The sequence below is a fragment of the Malaclemys terrapin genome, chromosome 10 (assembly GCF_027887155.1).
Source record: "Malaclemys terrapin pileata isolate rMalTer1 chromosome 10, rMalTer1.hap1, whole genome shotgun sequence".
NCBI lineage: Eukaryota > Metazoa > Chordata > Testudines > Emydidae > Malaclemys > Malaclemys terrapin.
In genome coordinates this window covers 20,889,057-20,903,251 of record NC_071514.1, presented here as the reverse complement: position 1 = coordinate 20,903,251, position 14,195 = coordinate 20,889,057, and the positions used below count along the sequence as shown (strand labels likewise).

The 14,195-nt window shown below is 39.3% G+C and overlaps 1 long non-coding RNA gene across 2 annotated transcripts in view; it reads right to left on the bottom strand.

Moving 5' to 3' along the window:
- Nucleotides 1–14,195, bottom strand: part of LOC128844139 (uncharacterized) — a 208,973-nt gene that overhangs the window by 154,180 nt on the left and 40,598 nt on the right. The window contains exon 4 of one of the 2 annotated variants that reach the window (XR_008446440.1): nt 1,479–1,528. The exons of the other annotated variant lie outside the window; for it this stretch is intronic. This is a non-coding gene — a long non-coding RNA (uncharacterized LOC128844139). Of the gene's footprint in view, nt 1–1,478; nt 1,529–14,195 lie in introns of those variants that run through there. 2 annotated transcript variants of the gene reach the window in all.

Here is a 14,195-nt window from a genome sequence, read left to right as displayed (position 1 = left end):
AGCCACCCTTGATCACTTCATGATGCCTCTTCTCTAGTGGGAATCCCTGTTAGCAAAAGACTAACTTCTTACAAGTCTCCTGCCCTTTGGTGGGCTACTTTTAAAATGGGTTTATAGCTAATTACCTCTGATAGGTGCCAAGTGGTAAAATGCCTTCCACTCAAATCAAAACATCATTTTTACCAGATTTGCTTTGTGGCTGGTTCCCCGTCTCAGAGCCAAAGGCTAGGCATGGTGCCACAAACCATTTGGACTTTGCAAAACGTTGTTAGTCAGACTGTGATTGCAAAATGAAACTGAGGCATTTTGGATCTGGAATCCATTGAATCTGAACCGAAGTTTGGGTGTTTCAAATAAAGAGCTCTGATTTGGCCCATTTCTAAGTAGGATCATACCAGTAGGGATGGGCAAATTGGTTTAAGAACTGACCCATACCTTCCTCTAAAACAAAGTGAACTGTAATGAACAGTGCAGACAGCACGTCTACCAATAGGTGGTGATATATCTTTATCTTAGTGATAAATTATTATCTGTTTTGCTATTATGTCATTGTACCTGAGGCGGTGGGAGGTGGAAGGTTGCTATATGAAATTTCACTCCTGCCTGGTGTACTAGTGTTATTTATGGTGTCCCAATAAAGTCTTTGATTTCTGTAAGTGAGTATTATAGAACCTTAACTAAAAAGTCTGAAATGTAAAATAGTTTTGATGACAGATCTTCCTCTGCTGATCTCTCTCCCTACCCAGTCTCATTTTCAGGGACCTCTTCCTGTGGGGACTGAGAACAAAAGAGATGAAATATTCCAAGAAATTCTGTCAGGATATAAGAGGAATCTCATGAGAAAGTCTGTTCTCAGATGATTTCTAGCCAAATTCTTAGCAGGTTTAGATTTAGACTCAGGAGGTTTAGGTAAGTTTCCCAAAGTCTGGGTGTTGATTCCTTTGATTTCCCCAACAGCAACAATCACCTCCTGAAAGTTACTCTTAATAGTCTCATTTGTCAGCTTCAGGTTGGATGTGAAAGTGCCATTTCCAATACGTACAGTACAAGTGTAACTGAAACAATCTAAAATAAAGAATTAGTTTCAACTTCTATTGGTGGTTGTGATGAGATTGCACTTTTTTTTTTTTTTTTTTTTTTAAATGCAGGCTGAGGCAAAAAGGCCTTCAGTAGACCTGACTCATTTCTTTTTCTTGAATGTAGGATAGCCAGATATTCACAGATCTAGTGGAAAGTGATTGTCTTCCTATACACCAAAAGAAAAATTTGCATGTGCAGGTTTATTTTGTTGTTGATAAATAGAGAATGAAAGAGGATGGGCCAATGGGATTACATTGAACCAAGCAAAAATCATAAACAGGATAAATTAAGTATGAATCTTTTAGATTATGAAATCTTTGGGGCAGGGCCCATACTCATGGGTGCTTGAAAGCCTAGCACAGCAGGTATTATCGTAAGTAATAATAAGAAGAAATGTACCTGAATCTGAGTTCTTGATACCTGTGCTGGACTGTTGTCACCTTCTTTCCTGAGAAAATAAAGCTAAACTAGAACTTGCATCCAACATTGTCAATTGAGTACTTGGGCCATTTTTCAGTTTCCCATCATTTCCATTCCCTATGGCCCGTTGGGCTTCTCAGACTCCAGCATGGGGCTTTCCAATATCATTTTTCAGAACAATATAATTTCACTAAAAGAAGTTAACCTGCCCTCCTGATATCTCCTAGGTGTAAAATATGCAGCAACCTGCAGTGCACACTTCATCCTGAAGCGTCTGTTCTAAGATTTACTTTAACATTTATCATTCTAAATTGTGAGGCTGCCTGTCTTAGGAGGTTTTTAATACAGGCTAAATCCTATTCCTGCAGGGGGGGAGAGAGAGAGACAGAGACACACACACACACACACACACACACACACACACACACACACACACACACACAATAATACAATTGGGCTGGGTGAAAAGGGGAGGTTTCCTGGTCAGTGCCTTTAAAACTTGTATGTGAAAGGCAGGAGCAGCCTTACCCATTCTGTCTTCCAGAGCAGAAAATATGTTCGGCTGACCCTGCCTCTCCCCCTCGACCAAGTCCCCTATGCCCCCAAAAAGCCAAGAACTGAGCAGCACTGCATAACTGTTCACCTCGGAAACTGGTGCCCATGGCAACCACCCTCTTTGTCCACCCCTAGAACCGGCCTGGTGAAAAGTAGGCATGCCTAGATTCCACTGGGCTGCTGAACACATTTGAGAGTAGCTAGAAATGGGCCTCAGCCCAGACAAATACAACAGGTCTAGTTTTGATCAAGCCTTCTACGCTTTTCAGTACCTTTATTTAAGAGAATGATTTTTCACTTCCCAGACAGGTACTAATCTTCAGGAGCACACCCTCACCCTTCTGGAGATCTTTGTACACAATTAGGCAACCAACCTCAATTTCTCCAGCTCTGAAACCATCGTCCCTGCCTTTGCATGGTGGTATGAAACTTATTTCTTATTGTAATGCATTATTTTATTTTTAATGGACTAGACCACACATACTTCCCAATAGTGGCATGATTAGGATCTGACAGAAAGACAATCATTGACTTCAGTGGGTTTTAGATCAGGCATGTAGGAAAGAGCTGGCTATTTAGAAAGATTCTTCTCTTGACATAAAAAAATCAAATGATAGCAGCAAATTCAGGCCAACTAAGTGATTTATGAACTGGAAACTATTATGCTTAAAAAGCTTGCAGAATAAAGATAAAAAAGTCAACATTTTAAAACTCTCCTTGACCTTTACGCAGTTTTAGAAGGATCATTTTTTCATCCTAAGGTAACTGTTGAGGGCAACCGGTCAGGGAACCATATCAGGTCGCTAATTGAACCCCAACTAATGTGACCCAAGATCAAAATTTTATTGTTTCAGGAATTGAAAACAGTCTGTATTCACCTCCCGACAAGAAATTCATTGCTTGTTTCTTGTGCCACTTGCCATTTGTAACCTGCATTGTTGCAAGCCACACCAAAACACATTTCAACAGTAAAACTTTTAGCGATAATTTGATTTTACAGTCAGTCAGCACTTGAGTATTAGTAATACTTTTGTGCATTACATACGAGTCTGAAAACATTAGCACTCAGGTAATTAACTCTTCCGTTGGGTGTCCAGTTTATCCTATTGAGTGAAAACAGATTGCTCCCACAGCAACATGTGCGGCATGTAAACAAGTCTAATTCCTGAATCTCTACTACAGTCAGCAAATTCAAATCTAGGATGTAACAGTTAAATGATTTTGTGATGTAGAAGGGCATTTCTTAGCAAAACAGCTCACACACCAGCATTATACAGGAAACCAGGTCTGGAAGAGTCTGTGCTCTGCATGGCTCCAGTCAAATCAAATGGGTGAATTATTGTGACATTAGTAAACAGGTAATTAGTTTCACATGTCATTGTTAACCACCTCAACCTCATTACCAAAGTCTTACAAGAGTCTTTTTACAAAATTCAGTCCTGTTTGACCTGCTACCAGCTATAGTGCATTTTGAGCACCCATGAATAAAATGTAATCTCGTCAAACTGAAGACACCTGCTCCCAGCAGGAACACCGCTTATGAGTTGCCAAGTCAGTTGTTACAGAACTTGAGATGCAGAGTTTTTACCATCTGGGTATATCAGACTTAGCTTTATAGTGGCTGCAGCCAAGCTATCTGAGTATGTGTATTACCACATGCAGCACAAACAGGTAGGAGCAGGATGTGCATAAATGTGTAAATGGGACAAAAATACTCTAATTTTCACTGTTTGTAAGGTAGGTTTTTGAAACCAGTTTTTATAGGAAAGCTTCTGTCTGTGATGCACTGTACTTTGTGACTGCCACCCCACAATTGTGCATCTACAGCACTCAGTAGGTTACTCTTGCTGGGTGAAATTCAGCACTTTAGCGTCGGCAAACAGAGGTAAGGAAATACATTATTTTATTTCCATCATAATATTTGGATTTATTTCTAATGTTTTATTAGCCTCCAATTTTATTCTCCCTAGTAGGTGGGCGTGGCGTGGGCATCTGTTTAGAATCTCAGTGTTCCCATTCAGACATTAGTGGCTAGCTAATTTTAGCCACTCATTTCTTGCTATCATCTCTGCCCTCCAGAGACCTCAATAAGTAAAATTCGCTCTCCACCACTTTATCATATATATATGCAAATGTTACATTTACAATTGTGAGCATCTGTTCTTAGGCCAATATTTTAAGTTGTGCTTTAAATCCATTTTGCAATGAACATGGGGTATGTTTCAGTAACAAATGATTTTCTCCTGATTAGTAAATTACTGTTATCTCTAGTGTTTCATTCTAACTACTGCTTGTTTAGAGTCAGAAGAAAACAGATTACTTAGTCAGTAAAACCAACCCCTTATTTCCATCTCCACAAAGCTAGGTCTAGCTTATTTTCTGGGGAAACTGTTTTCAGCTGAAAGTGAAAAATGTTGCATAACAACAAACATATAATATGGGAAGGAAGGTTTAACCAAAAGGATTACCACTCTCCATTGTAACTAGTTTAAAAGTTTTAAGACTTTCTGGTCAGAACAAGCTACTGTATTTGCAGCACATATGTATTTTCTATTGGTTGCCTGTATAAAAAAAATTATGAAAATTCTGCCAGTGTGGTGCTTTAATACAAATTAAATTAGATTACAAGAAGAAAATACCGAACATTTGGTATTTTGTTATAGAGCAGACTGACACTAGAATTCTGAAATAAATCAGTTTTAAAAGGCAAAGTTTTCTTGGACAATTGACAGCCTCTCTCAGAGACATGCATTTCACTGGGTGGGTACATAATTTTATATGCATCGGTACATGATGCTGTGATAACTTGGATGGCCATTTATATGGGATGCAAAAGAGATGAGTGCATCATGCATTCCACCCTAAGCAACGACCAATATAGTCTTTAGTACCACATTCTGCATATTGCATTTCATGTTTAAAAAAGCATTTAAAAAGAAAATGCTTTTTAAAAAAATTATTGGTACTATTCATTCCCCCCCCCCCCCCGTAAAGTTGTGCTCTCTCAATACTATACTCTATCATTCCTACTGTACAAGATGAAAAGGATAACTAATGAAATTTAAAAAGATCCAAAAGTTACCCAAAAAACATTCGAAACAGAATGATTTTGTGATTTTCAGGTCAAAATATAAGTGTTGTCCCATTAGAAATCTGAGAGTCTCCTCTTTCTAACTGTAACCAGCCCCCATCTATAGGCCTGATATGCAATTTCTGTTTACCTATCTGCTATACATGCAGGACTGAATATTCTCTGCTGCACCTTAGACCATTAATGTGGGGGATGAGTGGGAGAGAAGTTTCTCTTTTGCTTATTTAAATAGCAGCTGCTTGGAGCTGCTCTAGAGTCTATTAAACGCAGCCCCAAGAGAGATTAGTGAGCAGAGTGCAGGTGAGGTGGGCCAAAGTAAAAAATAAAAGCAGTTTAACACTTAGCTATCACTATCACATTTATATACCTGTGATTTATGTAAAGTCTAGATGTACACACATGAAACTTTAGCTCTGCCTGCTGTATTTACAGGCATCCTATTTTATTTAAATTAACGACATGTAAACTAGGCATAACAGTAATTAAGCCCCTTGCCTCTTAAAGCACTTTTTTGGGAAAAATAAAAAAAAATAAAAAAAAGAGCGCCCACCAATGGGTAAGTATATGGATCATTCTACGGTCACAATAGAGATTTTATACAGGAAACATATAAACAAACGTGAGAAACAACCCCATTTAACCACAGAAGTGCTTCTTATGAGACCGAGAAAATTTCCACTTATTCACAAATGGCTAACAGTATGTTCCTTTCCTAGAATTATAGACGAGTCACTAAAAAACAGCAAATTTGACGAAATTGTCCAACAGCCCATTAACTGCACAACTGTGCTAAATAGTCAGAGTAGTCTACATCTGCCAGAACCAGTGTCTCTTGAGTCTGCCAAGGGTATAGATATTTCAGCTGGATAAATATGCATTTGCAGCTTGCCACCTTCCGGACCCTGCCACCAAACCAGCACTGAAATGAAGGGCTGGTGTGGGGCAACAGAGTAAGTGGCACCACAGTTGTCATCCCACTCCTGGGAAAAACTTTATTTCTGAATAGATATGGTTGTGGGGAAGCGGGATTGTTTGACTGTTTTAAAAAAACACTTTAATAAAACTAATAGTTTATTATGTATAATTCTTTGAAAAAAAAATACTATGTATCTTGCATTTACTTCTAAGGTTAACCAAATATATTGGGTCCATTTTAAGGGATTTAGTGGAAAAACTACTAATGCCCAGCAAATGGGATTTTTCCTAAGAGTTGTAGAGGTTTTTGAGTGTGTAATTTTACCTGTAACATAATTTAAAACAAAGTCATAACTCATCAACCTGAATTACATGGGGAGCATTTAGACCAAACAACAATGAATAGTGATGAGTCATGAAAGCAAACCTTTGGGACAGTTTGGAGAACTTTGGGGCAGATTTGATGGAGCCCCTTGAAGCTTTCTCTATGTCAAGTTGAGTATGAGCAGAGCGGGTCACAAAAAAGTCACTGCAACTTTTTTAGAAATTTTGAAAAGGTATAAAAAAATATCATTGACATTTAAAAACAAAATTTTAGATGTCAAAAAAAACAAAAATTTATTTGAGGGAATACAGAAGTGGGTCATTGAAAACAGAATTTTTGATAAAAGATTTCATCACAAACTTGAAATTCAGGAAAATTTCTACCTGCTCTGAATCTGAGTAATATGTGGAACCAACTCAGTAGAACACAATTGCAATAGACTAGGCTAAGCAATATTACTGCATTAATACATTCCAAATAAAAAACAAACATGCTAGGATAGTGTCTGTAATGAATTAATCTGCACTTTACAGGCAAGAATTATGAAGCCAGGGTTTACTTCCGACCCTTTACTGATTGAATAAAAGTATTGCAAGTTCGACCAAAGTTCAACTTTTCAAATGTGGAAGAGTTCCCTTAAGTTTGACCCTCTCGACAAATCTATGGATGGAGCACATAATATTATTTTGTATTTATGTTTCTTTGTAGGGGACTCCTCTTCAGAACTCCAGAACCACAGAGGAAATGGTAATGTTCAGTGATCCTGTGCTGTTAAAGTGCAAGTTGATTTTATGGATCTTAACATTGGATGATTCACAGCAAATTGTGACACCAACCACAATGGTTCTTTGCAATCTTCAAACCATCAGAAACTTCATTAGGTGCAGGCTTTCTATGGACCCACCCTATTTCTATCCATTCCCTATCAAAGGAGACTAATGTTCAATCCAACTGGAGACTCATACATGACCCTAATAGCAATGGACAAGAGGAAGTTTCTCTGATCACAGCCCATCTGTCCTCAAGCCATCAGACAAGCCCCACCCAGTCTCTCATGGGTTGAATACCACACAACCAAATCATCCATCCCTGCTGAAGAGAGTACATGTATAAAAAATGAAGAGCCATACATGTAATCATTTTTTTTGTTTTAGGAATATTATCTAAAATGCTTATTACATTGGGCAAAACATGACCTGGAACTTCCTGGCTGAGTTCTAAGAATGGCTTTGCACACATTGACCATCACACTGACACTGCTGAGCTTTCTTTCATCAAAACTGATAGAAAACTATGGTTATCATTAGAGCCCCATGCGGATACAAAAATGTGGATCTGCAGCCGATCCGCAAACATGGCAAACAATACAACTGCATCCGCAGACGCAGATACCTGCGGATTTGCCAGGCCCTAGTGTGACAAAGTTCCTCCTCTATCTTGGTGGGTCCTGCGCTTATTAGCAGATTTTCTTGCCTCAGAGATTCACCATGTGGGTTGGGGAACAGCCCAGAGACCTTCCCCTCTGGAAGAACCCACAGTCCAGGTCAATTGGGAGGTTTGGGGGGAACCCAGGCCCGCCCTCTACTCCGGGTTCCAGCCCAGGGCCCTGTGGACTGCAGCTGTCTATAGTGCCTCCTGTAACAGCTGCATGACAGCTACAACTCCCTGGGGTACTTCCCCATGGCCTCCTCCAAACACCTTCCTTATTCTCACCACAGGACCTTCCTCCTGGTCTGATAACGCTTGTACTCCTCAGTCCTCTAGCAGCACACTCTCAGCTCCTTGCGCCTCTTGCTCCCAGCTCCTCACACTCTCACCACAAACTGAAGTGAGCTCCTTTTTAAAAACCCAGGTGCCCTGATAAGCCTGCCTTAATTGATTCTAGCAGCTTCTTCTTAATTGGCTCCAGGTGTCCTAATTAGCCTACCTGAACTGGTTCTAGCAGGTTCCTGATTACTCTAGTGCAGCCCCTGCTCTGGTCACTCAGGGAACAGAAAACTACTCATCCAGTGGCCAGTATATTTGCCCTCTACCAGACTCCTGTACCCCACTGGTCTGGGTCTGTCACACTAGTTATCATCTTCATATAAAATACATCCCTAGAAAGAGAGCTAACTCACAAAGATCGGAACCCTGAGAGGTGCTAAGTGCCCTCAACCAAACAGGAGTTAAGGGCACTCAGAACTTCACAGGATTGTTCCAACTCAAATTAATCCTGTTCCTCACTGGAAGAAGAGGTTATGCATTGGCCCAAAAAACAAAAAAACAAAACAAAAAAAAACCAGATTGCTTGAAGGGGAGAGATTTCTTTTGGAGGGTGCAGCAAGACTTTCTGTCCCTTAAGGGATATCATAGAGTTAAAGAAACTGATCAATGTGACTGGAAAACTTTGCGAATTTTTTAAAATTAAAGAGAAGTTTCATGTTTAGGTTGAATCGGGTCATTCAAAAAGACCACCAGACATTCCTTTCTTTATATCTTTGAATGCCAAAAACAAATTGAGGAATGACAGGATGTTTAAATAAGATCAGTAGAACCACTAAAAGGAAACGGGGAACAATATTTTGGTTGATTCAGCACAAATTGCACTGATCAGTTTCTAAATTACTACTATAATGAGTTTTAGCAACTGTACAGTGTATATCATTAGCCAATCAAATGCCCAGTATATCATAATGCAAATAGGCCTGGTGATAGCCTGAATATGATTATTAGGTGAAAGCAACATCGCACAGTACCTCTATCTCTTTCATTATTATGGGTAGCTCCATTATTTATATGGTACTGTACACTGGAAATTTATTTTGTATATTAAGATTTACATCTTCTGTCATAGTTGAGCATTAAGAGGTTTCTATAGTTGCAGAGAACATAATTTCTCAAGCAAGCTTCATTTTTTTGTTGGGGGGGGCAGGGAGAAGAGGTGGAAAATGAAAAAATTAGCAGCAACAGCGTGGTTCAATTTTGCTCCTGAAAAGCAACAAAGCAGGATGAGAAAAGGTTTCTGCTGGATCATAGTGATCTCCATGAATTCTCTACTGTAGAAAGCAAAGGTAGAAGATTAATACAGACCCAGGGACAAGCAATCAGAAATACAAGGAGCAACTTCTAACTATCAAAAATGAAGGTTTTTTTCTAGGTCTGAATTTTTTTTTAAAAGACATTTTAAAATATCGTATCCAAGTATTCTTTTAAAATGCAAACCATGACAACCTTGTACTGTGATCTCAGATCTTTCAAGCTACAGCAGGTACAGGCTGTCAAGGAAACCTTCAAAATAGGTTGCTGTTTTAAGTGCTTGCGGTGGTTTGATATGTTGTGCTCTTCCATCAGCTACGCTGATTTGTGTGCTTGTGGTGCTGGTTGTTCTTCCCTCTGAGGCTTCAATTCGCCAATTAACAAAATTCCCCAATATGAAGTTACAAGATTGAAGGTGCCATTTTCCACACAGATATTAAAGCAGCTCTAATCTTTTGAGGACACGGAAGATCCCAATTCACCTGGAACTCTGTATAAGAAGAGGGCCAATAATCCCCAGGTAATGGCCAAATTCCAATTGAGTTACATTGTCTCCCTATATTCTCCCTGTGGTTTTTAAACAGACTGTTTTTCACTTCCTCCCCAAAATTGTTGTGTAGTATTGTGTATTTTCAACCAGAAGCAGAGTACCACCCTAGCGATGGCTGTTATAATCTGTGTATGGTTTGTCTTACTTATGCGAAACAATCTGTTCCAACTTGTATTTAGCTGTGACACTCTGAAAACTTTTTCCAGCCCTGAAGAAGAATTCTATGTAGCTTGAAAACGTGTCTCTTTGATCCAATTGAAAACTATTACCTTACCCACTTTGTCTCTATAGTTTGAAGGTCAATTTGTAAAGTGCTTTGGGATCCTTCAGAAAGCAAGCTCTCTCATATCTCATCTAGGTTTACGGTGACCCTCTAAGACACAGAAGCTCTGGTCAGTTCGGACATTTATCCAAACCATTTGAATCTCTGATGTCTGGAAATCTAAGGAACAGGCATTTGAAAGATTTCTAGTACTTCTCAGGTCCATTCAGACAAACTATTAGAAGAGCCAATCACTATAATTATCTGGGACACCAACAAACAATTACTTCTTCTGTAGGACTTTACAAAGATAAATCCTCACAAGGCAACCTTCTGCAGTAGGTATTATCCCCATTGTACTGATGAGAAAACAAGACATCTGGTCACTGCTTTTATACGTGAGTACTATGCTACCTCAAAGGACAGTGATAGAAGGTGTATCAACCAGAGCTATTAATTTCCTGGCTTTTGTGTGTTCAGTTCAGACGCTTAATACTATTTAAATGAAGATTTATGTCCTTCAAATTCCTTTATCATGGTACAAACTGTTTTTTTAAAAAGCATGCAATTCTGAATATTCAAAGTGATTGTTTTGAACTGTGCCTTAATAGCAGTAATTCAATTGATTGTCTCTTACTAGAAATTACAATGGAGACTGATGAGTAGCCATACACAGAGACAAAAAACACACATCAGTGTCTATGCTTTCCTGACAGAGCCCTGAATGTGAGACCTTATCACTTAAGTAGAACCATCAACTTCTTGAAATCTGAAAAATAATGATGTTTGGAAAGTTTTTGTATGTCTGTGCCACACTTTATAACAAGATTCTCATTTAAACTATAGAAATAGTTGCCCCAATAATCCCATGAAACTTTGCATCTCATTCTATTATTCTTTAATTGTCATCTCTTACAAAAGATAGGTTTTAAAATAACTAAGTAATTCAGACTGGGATCTTCTAAAAAGTCTGATAGAGTAAAACACTTATGTTCCACTGAAAGTCAATCAGAGTTGGGCACCTAATTTCTTCAGGGTCTTTGAAAGTCCCAGCCTTAGTAGTCAACATAAAGGAACTTTTTGGGTGTGGGGGGAAGTTAGTAATTTGAAAAATATTTCTCTGGATATTAAGGACCCAATTCTAAGAGGTGCTGAGCTACCTTTCACTCCCACAGAAGTCAATGGGAGCAGACAGGTGATAAGCACAATGTAGGACTAACTCCAAACATGTCTGTGTGAATACATTAAACATAATTGTACAACATGAAATAATAATTGCTTTTATGAAACCAGTCTTTTTATTGAAAAGAAGAGAAGTCAATTACTAATTTGCATCCAGCCTAGGTTAATAGGGACAGACAGTTATTACAACTGACCAAAACCATGACATTTCCAAAATTTTGTTTCATTCCAAATCAGGACAAGAAGTCACAATTTGGGAATTTTAAGTGAAACAAAAATATTTCAAAATATTTTGTTTTGACTTATAAGTCAAAACATTTAGACCTTATCAAAATGAAACATTCTCATAATATTCTGTTAAAAATTGGTGAAATCAGTATGTTCCCATGAAACATCTGGATTTACTCACATCAGCATTTTCCAATGGAAAACTGTGCCATCAAAAGGTTTTCAACCAGCTCTAGCTGTTACCATGAGTGGCTGTTTGGCTTATGGGAAAATGGACTTGATAGTTTCAGTCCTGTCCGTAGCGAGTAAGTGTCCACACCACCACAAATTACTAGCTTGGAAGATGAATGATTGAAAGGACCAGAGAGACCAAGTTCTTCTTTTGCTCCTAAAGATGGGTCCTTCCAGGTCAGGTTTGAGGCACACTTGAAAGGCAGTGAACGAGAAGCTTGTATTGCCTTAGCTTGTGCTGTACAAGTTCTGTGGATGAACAGAAGACTTCATCTCACATCTATAAAAATATGCACTAAGAGGTAAATGGGGGAGGGAAGTCCATGTCCATATAAATTTTAACATGCAATCAGAATTAATTCAAATGACAGGTATCGATAAAATAAACCCCACACTGCTCCACCGCATTTGAAAAGGCATTAAGCATAATTAGCAAAGAAGCCAATTATACAAGAGCTGTTTAATTTTTCAGTGATTTTATGTTTGTTTTCTTAGTGGCACCTGCAGGGGCAAAAGACAAGAACAGTTTCTCCTATCTTTAATGAGACAGCCTGGCACATCCCCAAATCTGACCAGTTAACAACAGTAGACCATTGCCCTTTAACTTCACCTCATGGGGAAGCAGCTTTAACAAAATCCTTATTCCCTCATTAAGAGTGGTGCAAAACTCAGCATTTTTTCCCCACAGGTTGTTTGGATCCATTTAGGTTTATATCCAAAACATAGATACATATAAGGCATTACTATACTTGGATTGGATCACTGAGTGAATTCAAGAGATCAAATAGGGAGCAGACTGGTCAGAGGCGACAGACTGGAGATAGGGAAGAGATGCTGAGAACACTGGACTAGTGCTAGGACAAGCTGTAGAAAGCATCACAAAGGACAAGAAAAGGTGCATGGGAAGAGGAGACTATCACCTCCCCAAGTCATAGCAAAAGGCCATACCCCTTCTACCTGGAGTATAACCTGGCAGGAGTTAATAGCCACTGGAGTCAATGGATACCATCACACTAAATTATTCTACTCCTGGTAATAAAGGAGTTAGGGGCCCTGGAGTAAGGGTATAGCACGCTGAGTTACGTTTGTGGCAACAATCTTTACATGTTTCCCGAAGGACCCCTTGGGTGAGTTATTGCTTTTAGCAGTTAAAACAAAATTCGCCACACTTTCCAAGTAGAAAGTAACTACATTAATTGAACAGGAAATGGGAAGCAGTACCTCATCATTGCAAGTTTGAAGACATTTTATAGCAAGTGGCTTTAAATAGCTGGAAGATGAAGGAGTTCCTATTTTAAACTTTAGCCTGCAGATTCACCAGCTTAAGGCTGTATCTGGTCAGCTAGGTCAATATTTTAGAGAGCGTAGTTGAGGTGACTGGTGACTAGCAGTGCTGAAGTTTCTGCTCTCTCACCTTGAGATGCAGCCATCCTCTAACATAATGCCCTTACCCAAGAGGGGCAGAATACCCTTTCAAGCTTCATAAACCAAGTGCAATATGGGGCCAAATCCCAGATCCAAAACACCCTACGGCCCATGATGGTACATGATGGTATTTAAGTTTTGCAGTTGGGGCCCATCTTACCAGAGTAAACATACACTGTTGAGCCATCAAAAAATGGCAGTGTTGCAAATCGTAACCTTTCATGTTATTATGAAAAGGGCAAACAAGACTTCTGAATCCTCACTATTTAGAAAGGTGATAGAATATAATAGTCTGTCATCCATTCAAGCAAAGGAAGATGTTATAGTGGAGTATTACAAGTCCTTCAACATGAAAAGCAGAGCCTGTATACATTCCATCTGAGAAAATGGTCATTATGGGGATCCAGTTACCAACCCAGGAACCCCTTGATATGATCCCAATACAGGTATGGTAAACTTAGATGTGTCTCACTTCCATACGTGAAGGGAAAATCTGGAGTAGCAGTGCGATAACACTGCTCAGATAATCAGTAGTTGCTGGAAGACAGCTAGGCAGCGTCAATGAAGCAGATAAACCTACATCATCAGAAGCCGTATTGGTGGTGGTAGTGACCTTCTGGACTTTAACTACCACCAGTTAAAACAGTCAGCTAGATCCTCAGCACACCAATCCAGCTGCTTCACGCACTGGAAGCTAGCCTAACTGAATCAGAAGTCTGTCCATGGGCAGAATACAGCTGGTGCCAGTGTAGCAGGGTATATAACACCTTCTCCTGTCTCCTCCCACCAGAGGAGACATGCTGAGGGTGGCCCTTTTTGGCTGGAGCTCACTATGCTCCAGCAATCCCTAGCCAATTTAACAGCCGTAGGGGACCTTTCCAGTTGGTATAATTAAGAACAGGCCTTTGGATGC